Source organism: Diorhabda sublineata, chromosome 2, assembly GCF_026230105.1.
Source record: "Diorhabda sublineata isolate icDioSubl1.1 chromosome 2, icDioSubl1.1, whole genome shotgun sequence".
NCBI classification, from domain to species: domain Eukaryota; kingdom Metazoa; phylum Arthropoda; class Insecta; order Coleoptera; family Chrysomelidae; genus Diorhabda; species Diorhabda sublineata.
The window spans coordinates 34968008-34986006 of record NC_079475.1 but is presented as its reverse complement, the minus strand read 5'-3'; the positions used below and the strand labels follow the sequence as shown (position 1 = coordinate 34986006).

Sequence of the window (17999 nt, the reverse complement as noted above, 5' to 3'; positions counted from 1 at the left end):
TTTTTTATTATTTCATTGAAAGAGTATTGTAATGTTTTTCTTATTTTTTTATATAATTTATATTCGTTGGTTTAATCAATAAACACTGTCTCTTACATTCTTAATTTATTTAAATAATTCACACTACACTATCAAATAATAATTCACTTATTACTTAAATGATTTATTTAAATTTCTTGATTATTTTCTATTTCGGTCTGGTCACTACGACTATTTATTATAAACTGCCCTAAACTGCGCAACATAAACTGCTTATATATATCCAATAATAATTCTTCAAAAATCTAGAAAAAAACAAACCAAAACAAATGAATAAATGGAAATTATTCAAAAGAAACAGTGTAGATGAACTTGCTATAAAAAGTTATATAAAAACAAAGATAAAACGAATTCCGTGTATTTAATCAAAAGTGGCGCCTTCGCCGATTTTATAATTCTACTATATCCAAGCAGAACCGGTTCCCCGGTTCCAGGGCAGAGATGAGTTCGTAGCAGTATTTTATTTTGACTCAATGTTACTATTTGCAAAATTATTTCTCACAAGACATATGGATTTTCGGATATTCTGTAGATTATAATTTAAAGTGCACATAAAGCAACCATTATGAATGTAATTCTACGATTCCATGGTCGATTAGTAGACGTTTTAAGTACCAAAAAAAAATGTTGAGAATAAGCTACAGATAACTCAATACATACCTGTCAAAAATACTGGAGTTAAATTCCTTGCAGAAGGCTTCAAAGTTATTCTGAAAAGGAAAACTGCCATAAGTTAACAACTAAATAAATTTGAACCCTTTCATAAATTCTTAGCATTATCTTCACGGGTCATAATAAATCCTAAATACTAAGAAATAATCGCTGCTGAAAGATTTTCTTGATGTACACTACCAGTCACATTTTTCCCACCCCATATAATCCATTCATTCAATTTTAAAATAACACACTAACAAATTTCTCTTTCATATTATCATGCGAAGGTCGAAACGACGTCTCAAAAACCGTGTCCGTTATTTGTTGGTGAGTGCGACAAGTTATTTCTTCGGTTTTTAAAATCGAAGTTTAGTACCAGTTAGTCATGTGAGACGCAAGGACGTGCTGTGATTCATACTTTTTGGGCCAAGACATCTATTTGTGGAGTTCGTATACGAATTGCTTTCGTTCTTGCAAATTAGTTTTAAATGGGCAAAACCAAGAAACTCGTGCATCAATCGCAAGTCTTCTCATAATCCAGGCAAAAGTAACCGGACCATTGGGTATAGGGCAGCTTCGAAAAACCACGACTCATAGGCCCAGAGATAGCACCTCAGATCAATGAATCTGGCCTTTTGGAAAAATAGCAATGAAAAATTAAAAGGTTGCAGTCAGCCAAAGAACATAAACATTGGACGCATGGAGAGTAGGAGATGGTTGTATGGAGTGATGAGTCAAAGTTTGAGGTTATTAGATCTGCGAGAAAAGTGTTTGTGGGCAAGGTCAAAGGAAGAACGGATGTTAGATCCATGTGTAATCCCGTCTGTAGAACACGACGGAGGCTCAGTCATTTTTTGGAGGAAGGGCGACTGGAGACCAATATTTAATAATGCTATAAAAAAATATTAGGGAAATGTAGTACATTCTGGCCAGCGCCTAATCGAGATGAATTTTATCTTCCAACATGACAATTTCTCAAGCATTCCTCGGAGCTTTGCAAGGGCATTTGAAAGAATTGGAAAGAAAGAATGTACTAAAAGTAATAATTTGCCTTTACAATAGCCCGATTGAGTTATTGTGGGACAAATTGGACTGAAAAGTCGAGAAGGCAGTGTCCTTCTTCTGCTTCACATCTTTGGAATGTTCTAAAAAACGAATGGAACCAAATTGATATGATTATTTGTGGAAATTGTGGAAAATAAAAATATCAAAATTGATCGTTTTGTTTTAATTTGTTTAAGTGAGCAGAAACTTTTGGCCGATAGTGTATAAAGAAACATTTACCTAAGGAAAATTGGTATCTAACTTGGATATCCAGCTCCCACAAGATTATATTTTTTCGATTTTATAAACTATGTAAGCTTCGTTATAATTTTTTTCAAGGATAACTTATTATAAAACAATTATTTTGAATATATTCAGTAAAAATTTCATTCAGACAGCTAGAAATCCGGAACCTTTGAAGTATTTGTTATGAATTATTTATGCAGTGAACGTCATAATTCTCTTTCCGCCCTAATGACGGATCTGTACTCGATTTTTTAAACGCTATTTAAACAAGAATGCAGATCTTGACAATACCTTGAAGAATCAAATTCTCGATGTCGAGCATATGTAAGCGACGCAACAACAGTTCATTATCTAACATACTAAGTACCTAATTACTTGACGTAACGATTCAAATAAGTAGTAGTGGGTATTATTAGAGATAATTACATTTCTTTTGTACTTCCATACACTTCTCACACTTGAATTGCTACACGGTGTAACTATCGATGAAAAAATTTACCGTAATTTTTTAGGGCTATATTACTATTCGACCATCATAATCTTGAAGATTACCAAAATGTAATATAAAGTTGTTATTGCTGTCGGAGTGTGTTTAGACCAGTTGAAAATTATTTCTTGAGTGTTTAACACGTTATTTTAGTTGCTTTTTCTTCCTCAACAATTTTCATAATTAGTGAAACATACATCAATTTTCAAAAAACCAATATACTCGACTGAAAAATATTCTGTTTCTATATGCCATGACCGGATGTGATACAACTTCAGCAGTTTTTGGAAGAGGAAAATTGAGAGAGAAAAGTCATGAAGATGTTTTAGGAATACTGGAATATATTTTCTTCTACCAATATACGGTACTCCGAATTCAAAACAATCGATAGATAATTGCAGATACTGTAGCTTTACTAAACTAACAAGACAAAGTACAGCTGTGAAATTTCCTTTATTACCATTTACTTCTTCATCGGCTCAACGGCATATTTATCGAGTATATTATGAAAAAGAAACCTGGCTAGGAAGATAAATTGATCGAGAACAGTCATTAACGTCTTTATTACCACCAGCACCCGATGATCTACTGAGCACCATCTTTTGTAATCGAAAAGTTGGATTGAGGTGTTTAAAAGTTTGTGGACATTGCCGTGGCCAGTCATGCTTAAACGCAGGGTTAACAAATGATAGAAATGTTGTCATCAATTATTACTGAGAGACTGTAGAAGACTCGTAGAAATTGCCGTACTACTCGTGAAAAAAAGTATTACTTCACTAACCTAACCTAACTATTTTCTTAATAATGCACAACATTTTTTTTCTTTCGGCACATCTATACAGAAATTAAATGAAAAAAAAAGCGCTCTAAATACTTCCTGTGAGCAGATATCGTTGCTACGTATGGACGGACGGACGCGAATTTTTAACAATAAAATGCACTAAAAATCTATTGGTTACTAGAGAGACGCTTAGAACCATTAAAAATTAAATGCCTGAGAAAAATCCAAAGCAAAATACTCAAAAATAAAGATAACGCTACGTAGTATTTGTGCAATCAAGATCTACACTGGAAACTCAATATAATTACAGCCAAAGAAGAGATAAAGAAGATGCTGAAGTTTACGATGAACGACTTCATAACCTCATAAACACGCACCAAGTCGTTTGAACTTGTGTGAAGTGATAGTTTTAACCAAGTTCAATAATTATTAGCCACAATAATGAAGTGCGCATACACTTGCATTTCTTAAGTGAATCATTAGGAACAGTAAGTACTTCTTTGATAGTTATCCCCATAAGTCAACGATGATTAGAATTTTGAAAACTTGTTATTTGTAAAATTAGATGTTATCAATCAAAATGTTGGATACACTGACATGTTATTAACCTTAGGCAAGCGTTTAGGGAAACTCTAATGAAGCTATTATGCGTTATACAGAAAATTTTAATAATATTTTAAATTTATTTTATCAAGATCAAAAAGCGTAAGGAATATTGCAAGATAAACGAATACGTCTTCTTTTTGGTGCCGGTTCGTTTCAGGAGTGTAGTGATGTACCCAAGGAATATCTAAGTCGTGAATTGACAGAAAAAATATAACTAATTTTGCTTCAATCGAGTCAATAAGGCCTGGGAAATGTTCATTCGAATGCACTTTTAGTCCAAACCGGGTAAAAGCAGCACCATAGCATAATTTTTCAAACAGTATATGGATATATTCCTTTGGATACGCCTACAGCTTCTTCTATGGCTCTAACCTTAATCTTACCGTCGCCCAGTACTTTTTTTCTCAAACTGCGTAAATATAATTTCCAACAATATTCAAGATTCCCGAGAACCCTTGTGTTAGCCTTGATTAATGCGACAAACGAAAACTCGAATCGCGAGTGTAGAGAGTTGATAGTGTATGTAAATAAATTGGAAGTAAGAAAATAAACCGAGTGTGTTTTAACTCAATTCATCCATGATAAAACGTAAGTAACAGGAAAAAACTTCACGATATAAATACCTGTAACAGTTAAAGTAAAAAATCTATAAAAAGAAACAAAATTTTTTTGATCAGTTGACCCAATCTTGTTCCTTATATATATATAATGAAGCATTCCGGCTACATTCTCATTCATCTTATATAGCAGCAATGAGATTCTCATTATTGCACTTAAAGCCTAGTCTCTGAATTACTATCATCATCATTTCTTCGTTAGACCTATAATATCCATTTGGCAGTTGTTCATTTTTATTATTATTTTCTTTCGTAAGTGCAATTTAATGACTGCCAGATAGAGATCAAGGATGAACATAAAAGAAATTTAAATAAATAAACTAGAATGCACAGACAGGTAGTTTGGAAATTTATGTAGTTTTCTTTATTTGATTGGAGAGGTTGGAAACAGCGCTGGTCATGCGCGCACAAAACAAACAAAAATGTAAAAGGACTGCTATAATAAACTTTCTTCAAGGAACTCCAAACTTTTCTTGATTTCTGTCGGGCAGATGAATGTCTCCCTAAAATTAAGTTTCAGATTAAACTGATGGGATGCATTAGAATATTATCTGTAGTCGGCGCGGATGTTCTAGACTGACACAGAAACTCGATTTTCTGCCGCTATCAAATAACTGACAGTTTTATGTAATTTAAACGGAGTATTTTCTTATTTTCACGGCTTCTCTATAATTAAAAAAATTTAAGGAAAGGTGAAAAAAAGATGGATCGATGTTGTGGACTGTTTTGGTTTCATAAATCGCACCAAGATTCTTGGTTGAAGTTTTTGAAATAAGTATTGAGATCGTTATCAAGTTGAACTAGAATTTATGAAGGATAGTTGAAGACTTCTTTCGTAAAATATCTGATTTTTTTTTATTTAATTAGTAGTGTGAGACGAGACAATAGGACGATAATTCCGGTCTCGTAAACGTCTCGATCTCGCTTTTTTGTCCGATTTTGTTGAATATTATTAAGACTACGAGGGCCGTTTTCTTTACAGCTTCCGATAGGTTATAAATAAAAAACAAGTTCATATAAAACAATAATTTTATTACCAAAAGATTGGTACACTTACGGTTACTATTGAATCCCCTCTTCAAAGAAAGTTGCCGCCAATGAATTCAAGTAGAGTACAAAACAAACCTTGAATTTCTGAAAATTCCGTGAATCTGCGGTTTTCTCTAACCATTCTGTCAGTTCGTTGAATCTGAAACGACAGATTTGCACCCTTGGCTCTCTTCATCGTGCACATCATAACGGACTTATTTAAATTTTCGACACCATTCACGCACAACATTACTCATGAAATTTTTCCCACACACGACTCATTCTCCGATGGCCTTCAGCTTGTAGGAAACGAATCATACTCACATACTGGACGGGAGCATCAATAATGGCGGACATGTTTACGTTGCTATAGCACAACGCCGACTGACGTCCTAATGTCAACAATTGCGGATTGTGTAGTGCGAGAACAAAAAACGGCCCTCGTATAATAACAACGAATTAAAGAAAAGAGCTATGAAATAGCTAGTGATAAAAATGATCGAGTTTACAAAATCACTTAAAAGTATAATGAACGAAAAAAAGCGAAAATGTTTACTTTTATATCTAATTCAAGTATATTTCGAAAATTCCGAATCTTACATAAATTCTTATATGTTTTTTGGAAAACTTATATCATATAGTTCATTGCAGCTCGAGCTGCTCTGTACCAAATTCTGAAAATATTAATCATAAGACATATTTTTCACCAAAGTTTTCTTCGCCGGACACTCGATTGAAGATTGGTTAAGTTACCATTGTTACCATATTACCATTGAAGCAATACTTTGCAAGTGATGTATCGGTTGGATTTGTTCCCTTTGGACAAATTAATTCGTTAGGCTGCTCATCCGCAACCCGAGAGCTGATGGCAATTACCCAATGGTCTTTCAGGGTAAAAAGGATTCTATATCCTCTAATATACAATATGATTCTTACTTAGTCCCTTCCTGTACTCTGTTTAATATATAATAAAACGAGATAATAACTTCTAATTACGCTGCAAGATAATGTATAATGCCGTGGAAAATTATTAAACATGGTCGGGGAAAATGATTTAGTTGTTATCGTATGTCACATAAACTAATAACCTTCCTCATTTTTGCGCGAGTATTATAATTAATATATAATAGCAGCCGATAAAATAGAATATTTTCTATTCCACGAATTTTATTAATTTTCATAATTCAGATTCATCCATCGCACTGAATTTTTCATTCTTTTCTCTTCATTTTGGGAATTAAATGTTTTTTCAAAGAATAATTCCTACTCAAGTATTCTTACGTAACGCGTATTAATAATTAATAATTACACTTGATATTTACTGAGTTTGAATGTTAAGTTCACTCACATAACTAACCGCAAACCGTTTCTAAATTGGAGAGTATTTTGTATCAATAAAAAAATAGAGATAGAATTTTTTAATTAATTGTAAAGTAATGACGGGGGTCTGAGATATCAGTTTAGTTAGGAAAAGGGTCTCTTCCCTAAAATGGTTTGGGAATCCCTGATCTAAATAATAAGAAATAACATTAGACGACAAAAATTGTACGAGGATGGTCACTGAATTACCTGGCCTGCCCTAGAGATGGCGGTAATAGCTTGAAAAATATCACCGTATTAGAATGTATACAATCTATAAAGCGTGTGTTTCAAGTTTGAAGACGCCATGTTGTTTAATATTTGTTTGGCAGCTATTAATAGTGAACGTTTTCAAAGAATTTGTAAACATGGAAAAAATTGGTCATCGTTATGTGATACATTTAATTGAAAGGCATTACCCCAATCAATAAAAAAGCTGAACTAGATTCTACTCTGGTTGAGACTGTTCCTTCGTTATCAACAGTGAAATATTGGGTACCAGAGTTTAAACGAGGCCATACGACCTACTAGCATCGCAGTGGTCGACCAAATGAGGTAACGACAACAGAAATATTGAAGAAAATCTGGATGATCGTCCACTGAAAGTGCGCGAACTAGTAGACATAGTAGGCATTTCAAAAAATGCAGTATATAGCATGTTATCTGAAAATTTGGACATGAGAAAGCTGTGCGCAAGTTGGGTGCCGCGTTTGCCACAATGGAACAAAAACAGCGTCTTGAAGAAGCCGAATTTTTGCGCCTCTTTTTCCGACGGGTTCTGTTAATTGTCCTTTGGCTAACCACTAATTTTCCATGTTCGGGTTGTTTATACAAATTCAAAGGTGTGCGTGTGTACATCAACTGCTTCAAATTGCAGACCCACTCACACACAAACAAGCAATTTGGACCCTACCCTATCAACGTGTTCACATCTGTACTAAGAAATAATAAGAAATGACGCTCGTTTAGTGTCCGCTCTTTGGGAGGTGGATTATTTTGAAAAATCACATTTTTGTTACAAAGCTGAGACTCAATAACTAAGAAACTAGTGTTAAGTTATGCAAAATTAATTAACAAAAATCGAAGAAACTTTTTACACAAATTACGTAACCATGTTAACATCATCAACTTTTTCAAAACAATGCATCATTTGCAGATTTCGGCAGGTATCCGCATCGGTATACCTGATGTCATCGCCTCTGGTATGAAGGAAAAAAATGAAACGGTTGTTATGACTGTATCGCTTGAAAGGGACAGTCGGAATATGTAATTAAGTTACCAAACAGGCCTCAGAGGACATTAAAAAGAAAGATAAGAAAAATAAAGATTCTGCTAGACTCATCTGATAAATTGTTGTTGTTGTTGTTGGATGTAGGCGGGTCTAAATATGTCCCATATTTTTTATTAATGTCCATAATGACCGTGTCACGTAAAATTTCTCGAGTAATTTGAAACTTTTTAAAACTAAAGAAAGTAATGTGGTATATAAAAATTGTACAAAATACATAGAAACTGAGATCGAGTAGCTATAGGGGTATTAAAAATTACCTGATTTTAAATAAAGATTATACTCGTAGTGAGTTATAATAAGAGCAAAACGTGAGTCAACAATTGTGTAATGTTTGAAATGAGCTATTCTGATATCAAAACAATCTCAATAATTGGATATTGGATTGTTCACGATCGTTTACACTATTATCTAAGGTCAAACATAATTGTAAATAACTCTGACAAATTTCATAATTTATTCAACTAAGGGAGGCGAGTTTTGTTATGGCGTTATACAGCACACGCCAACTTGAAAAAATTTGTACAAAAACTCTTTATACTCTGCCCATATAGCGCGTTCGGCAGCAGATGTACATTTATCACTAAGTCTTGTACAAAAAAGACCTTAGCTTTGAGACAGAACATTAGATATTTATAACGACAAAACAAAATGATAGACAGATGAATTATTGTTTGCTAAATATTTCTTTATCTTCGTTAGAAGTTCGTCAAATGACTCCGCAATCATTCGAAATCGATTGAACTACTCATTATCATCATCCCGCAACTTCAGAAATAATAAATAGAATACGCTGTAAAGTAGTAAAAATAGTAGGTATGAACCCAAATAATTCTTAAGTGTTATTTCTAGTATTGCCCACGATATTCTCGTTTGTAAATTCGATATGATATTTCAAATTTTCCTACCGAGATAAGACTATTCAAAAAGTGCCGTCTCGAAGTATGACAGTCAATTCACAATTCGGTACAATGGATAATCTTATATATTAAAAAATTGATGATTTCCATTCAGAGTCCGTTCAGGCGTTTTACCCAACCAATTTGCTTAATTTTTTTTTCAATGAAAGGTATTGATGTACAGATCAGCCATCAACCAATTTTCACCATTCTCAAGTTATACTCAAATGCGATTTCCTCCTGTACATTACTTATGGGAGTTTTTCACATACACACGTTCTATCCTCAATATCTCAGGTTCTATTCAAGATAGAGACTTCGTTTTGGTTTAAGAACACTCGCTGAAACACCTTCTTTCTTTTGTGTTTATCGGACTTAAATCGGTTGAGTTGGAGAGGAGCTAGGCGCGGACATTTAATGTGGAGTTATGGATTTTTGTAGGTTTTTGGCAATTTTTCTACATTCAAAGATCTATATCTCAGGTTCTAATATAGCTACAGAATTCGTTCTTTTCTAGTATAATGATTTCTGATACTTATTTAATGGATTCGATGCGAGCGAAGCCGCGGGTAAAAGCTAGTGTTTATTTAATTACTTAATAATAAATTGTAATTGATCTTGGAATGTTTTGGACATGAACATTGGATCCGGCAGACTGCTATTCGAATATTCAAAAATATTTTATTATAATTCCAGTTGATTGAGGGAAGACGAGCGGCACCGTCCACACTCTCGAATTCGCGCTTCCTCGTGTAACCTGAATCGGGATTTTTGGTGGTTTTTGTTCTTGTAATGATAATAAATAAGACTTCGGTATTTTTGCCTCGGGATATATATTCCTTTTCCTATAAACAATATTATATTTTTTTCTCCTTAACTGACAGGGATAATGAATATTTTTTCATTCAATATAAAAGAAACCAACTTGTCTTTTCGTCGTGAATTCATATTTTAAAATAACTCAAAATTCAGAGCCATTATAAAAAAAACATGGAAGCATCAAATATGAAGATAATGTTTTCATTTTTCTCTCTGACTTTGGGGGAATTTACTGACAGTCGATGCATTCCAATGCGAAAAATAAATTGAGAATATACAATAACTAAATATTCTAAACTAATTTCATTGGCATACAAATTAATTATTAATTCCGCAATAATTTTTTTACGAATGATTCTACGCCACTGCGTTCAATTAAAAACACTAAACTGTTCCTTGCAATAGTTAGTATGCATTTTGCAAAATATTTACCCGTAATTCACGACCAAGTCAAACTAATATTCATCAATATTAATTATCTTTGTCTTCCTTTCAGATCGCCGGAAAAAACGTGATATCTGTTTTTAAATTCTTGTTACTGATTGTAATATCAATAGGAAACCGCATTTGGTAAAATATTGAACAACAGAGGCCGAATCATCATTTGCATAATTATCAATTAAATCATTTAACTATCATAGAAGGTATTGGATAAAAGAAAGCACGTCTACACGAGGATGTACATAGGTGACGATATATATTTTGAGATACAAGAAATCTTTTTAGGAAAATTAGTTTATTTGAAATTTGAAGTATTCGCCGCTTACATCAATGCAATTCCTCAACTTGAAAGCGGGAAGCCATCCAGCCAAAATTCGCATAGAGCTGAAAATTGGCATAAACAAATCAAAAATCCTACTTCTGAAAAAAAAATTTAATCAAGGTCACAAGTACAAAGTTAAGGTTTTTTTCCCATTTTTCTCGAAAACGGAAAGTATTATCGTGATAATAGGCTAGACATTTAGTTCAAATCACGTCAAAAATGTTAAGCGGAAATAACTACCGAGACAGCCTGAATAAGGAAATAAACTTTAGAGTATGACGAATTTATCAAAATGGTAGAGTCATGTGGACCCAAAAAAATTTGTTCTTTGTTTTATTCTACAAGCTGGTGTGGCGTGGAAGAAAAGGACTAAGGTGTTTTGGAAACTATCTGGAAGAAGAGGGATTACATGGCTCATAAAACTGTTCGAATTGAGTATAATTCGCTTATCAAGACTTCTCACGGATAAGATAAGCCTTGAGCATCTTCTCGCACATCTGCCCTATTCTGCTATATAAGTAATTCATTCAAAAAAGATAAGTCATGGGTCAGATTAATCGTTGAGACTATGTAAAATTTCAATTAAATAGTTTAATAAAAATATATTGAATATTTTATTAGAAAATTCTGTCTATAGACAAATAAATTGTTGGAATTTCTACAATGAATTGAAAACAATCAATAATCATACAAGCCGAGATAACGGAAAATGACTAATCTTATATTTCTACATATTTCAGAGGCAATTTTTGATTACTTTTTTGAGTCAAAATGAAATATTATAAATAATTCCACTTCGATTAAACGTATCGTCGTTTTTTTCTACACTATATCTGATTGGTTTAAACCTCTCAATAATTCATAAGAACGATTGTTTAAATTAAAAGTTGAATTACAACTTGTCTGCAGCGAATTGAACTTCAACAAAGGAAAGCAGTTACATATCAATTTCATCAACTGGTAGTTGTCGTTTCGGTTGGTGCACCTGGGTACTTTTTCCAAAATCGTTTTATGTATGTGGCGCTTCTTGAACATGTTTTTTTATGTATGTGAAATCCAGTCGCTAAAATAATACCTGGTTTTTATATTGAGGCATTAACGGAGAACAGAGAAAAAGGATACATCAAGAAATTTTATGAATCCTTGCGAATTTGATGAGGATAATCAGTTAATTTGATCGAATTATTGCATTGTCGTCAGTCTTTGACTAGTATGAAAAGTTTAAACTAAATCTGATCGCTAAACATATATGTGAAACTAATAAAATCGTGTTAAAAATGTTTGTTTATTTGTTAGGTCGGAAACTTATCAGACAACCTTCGTATAAAGCGAATTTAAAATTCTAAACTGAAATATTTGGAAGTGTTTTACAAACAACGTGTTTCTTGACTAACCTTTACCTTGTGGGATTCTAAATAAATTAATTCCTATATCCTCCCATAGATAGTCGCATATTACATATAGATAAGGAGTGACATAACAATGTTACAGCCCCATATTTTATGAATGCTCTGTTGTGAACGATCAGATAGAGTTAGGCATTTTTGAATAAGCATACACCATAAATACTTCATTTATATTCAATAAAAAGTCAGAGTCGGTCTAATATAAATTTAGAAATACGCTCAATAATTTATTATGTATATATATTCCGGGATTTGATGCAAAAAATTCGGGAGTATATGCCGTGAAAATAATGATGAGATATTAAAAAAATTGTCTCATACGACCCCTCGTTTCTGAGTTATAGGCTTTCAAAGTTGCGAAATTAGAACTAATATTTAAGTATATTTTCTAAATTATACTTCAAAACATTATGAATTTTTGATGGATGATAAATAATTCTACACTACTATGTGAACGGAGCGGCCCAATCTCTAACTTTTACAGGACCAACTCGTACAATCTAATGATAGCAAATATGAATGTTTTAATCGATTTTTTAATAAAAAGGTACTCTCTATTCAACTCAATAAAATTTACGGTTTGAGAGATATGTAGATTTATAGCTTTGTACATATCAAAGGAATCGTTGGCCATAATGAGAAATTCTAAAGAAAATTATCATAAATTTTAAATATTTATTGAAAATATTTACAGAATCAAACTTTTCTAATTGAACTGCATACTGTCGAATATTGCATTTCTACACAATTCCAGAGTCTACGGAGGATATTTCTTTGAACTTGAAAGAGCAGCAGATTCTATAGAAGCTACTTCTTTCGCATCCAGAAAGTGCATGCCGTGGAAGTAGAGGATTATCCAGCAAGACTGGCCTACGCTTGGTTTCTAGATAAGCAACGAGTTGATAATACATTTGTTGGGAAAGTACTGTTCATTGATGAAGCTGGTTTTACACGAGACAGTTTTGTTAATTCCCATAACTCACATTTACGTACAGTTGAAAATCCTCACGGGGTAAAATTCAACCAAAGAATCAACATCGATTTTGTGTTAATGTGTGAGCAGGTATAGTGGGTAATAATTTTGTAGATCCATATTTTTGTGATAATAACCTGAATGATCAGCGATGCTTGAATTTTCTGCAAAATGATTTCCCAACCATGTTATGTGATATTCCTCTGTGTATAGAAGTGCAAGGTGTCCACTTTGGACATTTATTATAGTTTCTTTTTGTTTTTATTTCATAAGTTGTAAGCTAACCAAGTAAATTTTTCTACATTTCAATTTTTTCTTTTTGTTAGATAGTATGCAGTTCAATTAGGAATGTTTGATTGTGTCTTAATACCTCCTGTAAGTACATTCAATAAATAATTAAAATTTCTAATAATTTTCTTTATAATGAACGCTTTCCTTGGCATGTACAACGATAGACCAATCTCCACATATCGGGCAGAGGTTTGGGTTACTAGAACTAGTCTGAAAACTACGAGGAACATCCTCTCAAAGGTACAAAGACTGACTTGCTTATGTGCAACATGGGCCGTGAAATATTGCCCAACAGCTGTACTAGAATTGATTCTAAATCTCCCATCTCTCTACATAGTACTGGAAAGCGTGGCAGAGAAAACATCATTTGTAATGTTCAGAGACGGAATCATCGAAGAAAACCCGTTCCTAAGTAATGACCAACCATGGGACGTGCCTCAGGACATTGCATCGAAAAAGTTTAGCTTTGATAAAAACTCAATAATAAACTGTAAAAACAAATGGGATCAAAACACCCTACAAGAAATGCCATTAAATGGTATACGGATGGATCAAAAACAGCATACGGAACTGGAATGGGAGTCCAGAACCAAACATTCTGAAAGCCTGAGCAGCGCACCAAGCATTTTTTAAAGAACAAATTTTTGCAATTGAAAAATGTGTCCACTTCAACCTAAAGAGGAGCTATCGCAAACAGGAGATCATCATCCTGTCCTATAGTCAAGCAGCCATTAGAGCTCTAAGCTTCAATATCATAAAGTCAGAGAAGCCCTTCATGGGTCCCGAACCCTTCTGTGGTATCAGCTACAGAACAATGATAAAAGCACTGAAAAAGAAGATAGATAGGAACAAAATCAATTATTGGGACAACCTACAAAGGCTTAGACAGGCAAAGACTCTTCTGGGATACTATAACCACAAAAGATCTGCTGAATGTATCAACTTAAGTAAGAACAATATACTAATACTAACAGGAGTCCTATCGAGGCACTGTCGTCTCAACAAACACCCGAAGACGCTAGACTTAGCAGATTATGCGGCGTGCAGATTTGTTGCACAAGGGACCAAACCTCTATCTACATTCTTTCGTTTTAAATGGCGAGGGATTGATGCATCATTCTGTAAATACTGGGTTCTCCAGTATCGTAGCAAGAAAGAGGGACACAGTAGATCCTTTGGGTCGCAGTGTATACGAGATCCCAAATCCATACATAAATACATATCTTCTGAACTATTTATCTAATGATTGCATTGTCCAGTCTTTGAAAAGTGTCAAAAATCTAGATCAAATAGTCAGTTAAAAATATACAAACATACAAGAGAAACTGATAAAAACAAGTAAAAAAAAACTGAAGTTCTTTTGTATTTCAAACTATATAGCTACACCCTCGTAGAAGCATTATTTATGGAAAAATCATAATATTATGAAGAAATAGCGAGTTGACTTGAAAAACATACATCTACTATCAATACCAAAGAAAAACCAATACAAAAAGATAACTTATCATATTTACGATAGTTTTCATTCGAACAGACATCTAGGAGAACAGTTTATTTGTATCCAAAGGCCGTAATTCGAAATTTTTTCTTAGTGTAAAGACATCAACATCTAACAAACCAGTTTCCCACTGTGTGTTAAAGCGGCAGTATGCCGTTATCAGCTCGAAAAGCAGCTACAGGTATACGCGAAGAGATTTAAACTGTGACAGCTGTCACTAACGAAAGATAGTGAGATCTCGACTTACGATACAACGCAAAAGAGTAAAAGAATTCCCTTTTTGTACCAGTTTTGCCGACTTAAGTCGACTTCGCCTACTAGATCCTTTTTTATTATATTCACATTTTATTTATATGTTCCGATTTCTAACTATACAGTGTGTCACTGGTATATTGTTATTTATAGATTCTACGTTAACTTGAAAAGATTGAACTTCATTTAATTACAAATAATAATGTTCAAAAATTCTCATAAAATAAACAAATACGAAAAACGAGTTGCAAAGATTTGGCGTCTCACGTTCAGAGCAACAACCCGAAGCCCGTAAACAGAGTCAGCTGTTGGTAGAAATGGATAGGGAATTATTGAAAGTTCTATGTTTCGTTCCGTGCACTACCAAGGCAAGCTAGTACCACAACAACGCATAGGACCATTTTTCATTCATCCAATAACCGTTTCTATCGGTATCTAAAAATGCAGCACCCACTTTACGTTCCCGATAATGTCCCTGCGATTTTTTAAATTCCAAAGATGAAGCTACGCCTAAAAGAAACTCATTTAGAGGTTTAGGGGAGAAAAAAAAGCTGTAACTGTAGTTCTAACGGAAATAAACGTTGTGTAAGGTAAAAGTGCCAAATATGCGGTGCCTAAGGAAGTCAAAAAGATTCATGGTCTTTCTAAATTGAGTCCTGGACAAAGAAGGCACGTCTCTAATATTCATATCCATCACCAATTTGATTGTCAACCACAGCGTTTGCAAAAATTTTTACTCAAAGGCTAAAGTGGAAATTTCCAAGATTCCATAATTGCCTACCTAATATGGAGTAGGGCATCCCATATTAGGAGTTATTGGTAGACAAAAAAACAAAATTTTGTTAAAAAAGGCGTATGTTCGGAAACTTTATATTAAATTTGAAATAATCCCTATGCTCTAGGAGCTGAGGCAATATATTTTATACGTCCTTCCGAGGCACCTCTGCCTTGTCTTCTGCAATTAACCAGGCATATTGATTTTTTCTTTATTAATCTCTCAAGGACTGTCACGTCCCAGTTACGAACAACTTGTCCAATGTAAAACAATTTATTTTTCCGTTGAATTCGACTAGGATAAAATAACCGATTTTTAGATGGCTTGCCTCAAAGTCCAAGAACGAATCTTCATCTATTTCATCTTCTTCATTTTCAGTCTCATCCCACTCGCCTTCAGACGAATAGTCAACTTCAAAAGCCTAATTATTCACTGATTTTTTCTTTGGGTGATTTTTGATCGGCTCGCTTTCAATCGAGTTTCGCAAATTGTTGGATGAGGATAATTGTTAATAATAAATATTTGTTTTTTCACTACTAAATTATCGGAACTTAAATGTTGCACCTCTTATGAAATCATTGTCATATATGACTACCGAATATAAAATTTTGAATCCTTATCAATTGGAAAAATTGAATTGAATATGAAAATGTCATTTCTGGATTATTGAAAATAAAAATATACCATTGCTGTCGCTTTTAATATCTCAAAAAACGTTTGATTGTGTTGGAGATATTTTTCAGTATATTGAAGTGAAATATACAAATGAAAAATAAACCTATGTGCCAAGCATATTAAAAAGCATTGCGAGTGAAATGAAAGATAATTGAGTGAAAACAAACAGGTAGAAAGCCACAGAGAATGAAGACAATGAATGGAAAACAGAGGGGAAACATCTGGGATTCACCCTAGATAGCAAACTCCTCTGGAATGAGCATTTGAAGAAGTAAATCTACAAAAGTTCTGAAGATGTACAGAAACTTCGCTGGAAAGAATTGGAATTTTAGCCCAAAAGTCCTATAATGGATGTATAAGACGATAGTTAGACCAATCATCACGTATGGGGAAAAGGATTGGATCCCTAAAAAGTTGAGACATGAAATATCGAAAATGTTTGACTCGGAGAAAAAATTTACCTAAAAAATAAGCTATAGAAATAAATGGAATCAAAACAAATTATTAGAAATGAATAGATATGCCATCAAATGGTATGGTCGAATTCAATTTATAGTAGACAGATTATAATCATCTCCGACATTCAAGCAGCCATTAGAAATTTATTATCATAAAATCCAAGTTCGCTTGAGAATGCCTGGACAAGTTAAATCATCTAGGCAAAAATATAACTATACATACATGTAAGAAAAACAAATACTGAGAGCAGTTATCTAAGGTTGAAATTGAGCAGTCGTCAGGAGCACAAATTCTTAAAGCACATAAATTTCGTCATTACGATCCCCCATAAATTACTAGAAGATGCTCCTGGGTTCTGGATTTCATGCAAGAATTAGTGCTCTAAATGTTTCCTAGCCCAATGTACGTAGAATGTTGTGTATGTGAATGTAAAAACGCACAATTAATGTCGAGTATATTGATTCTGTATTATGAGGCAAATACATAAAGTAGAAGACGACATATTGAATTTTCCTTCTCAATCCTTTGGACTTTTTGAGGATTTCTGAAGAACAAAAATGAGCTAATTATTATACGTACAAAACCGCGATTGATAGTTGAACTATTTATTGCAAATTTGAAACTCTTCCTGTATAATAACAATTCAGACTTTTCTCGTATAAACCTTCGTACTCATTCTAAGGGATTAGGACTATTCAATTAGCAAAATTATTGAAAATATTTCTCCTACGAAATTCAACAATAACCAATGGGTATATTTTAACGGAGAACATTCTTTTCTAAAGAAATTTGTCGATGACAAAGAAAATCTCGGCCGAAAATAAAAGAACAATGCCTGTTGTACCAACTTCGATTTCAACGGTTAAGCCTACTAGATTTAAGAAGCGTTAATAACTTTACCTGACAGGCCGACATTTATATCTTTGTGAAGGTCCTTCTTCTTTTGTTATATTGAATTTAGACAGCATGTCCTCAATAAATATTCTAAATTCTTGAAAATCTCTCATAAACAGTAGTCATGATTGTAAAATAGTAAGTA

The 17999-nt window shown here is 33.4% G+C and overlaps 1 protein-coding gene across 4 annotated transcripts in view; it reads right to left on the bottom strand.

Moving 5' to 3' along the window:
- LOC130452793 (interference hedgehog-like) overlaps positions 1 to 17999 on the bottom strand; it is a 114664-nt gene that overhangs the window by 81165 nt on the left and 15500 nt on the right. For all 4 annotated transcript variants that reach the window (XM_056792240.1, XM_056792245.1, XM_056792244.1 and 1 more), the window contains exon 2: positions 700 to 749. The gene's annotated coding sequence lies outside the window, so the exon portion shown is untranslated. The remainder of the gene's footprint in view (positions 1 to 699; positions 750 to 17999) is intronic.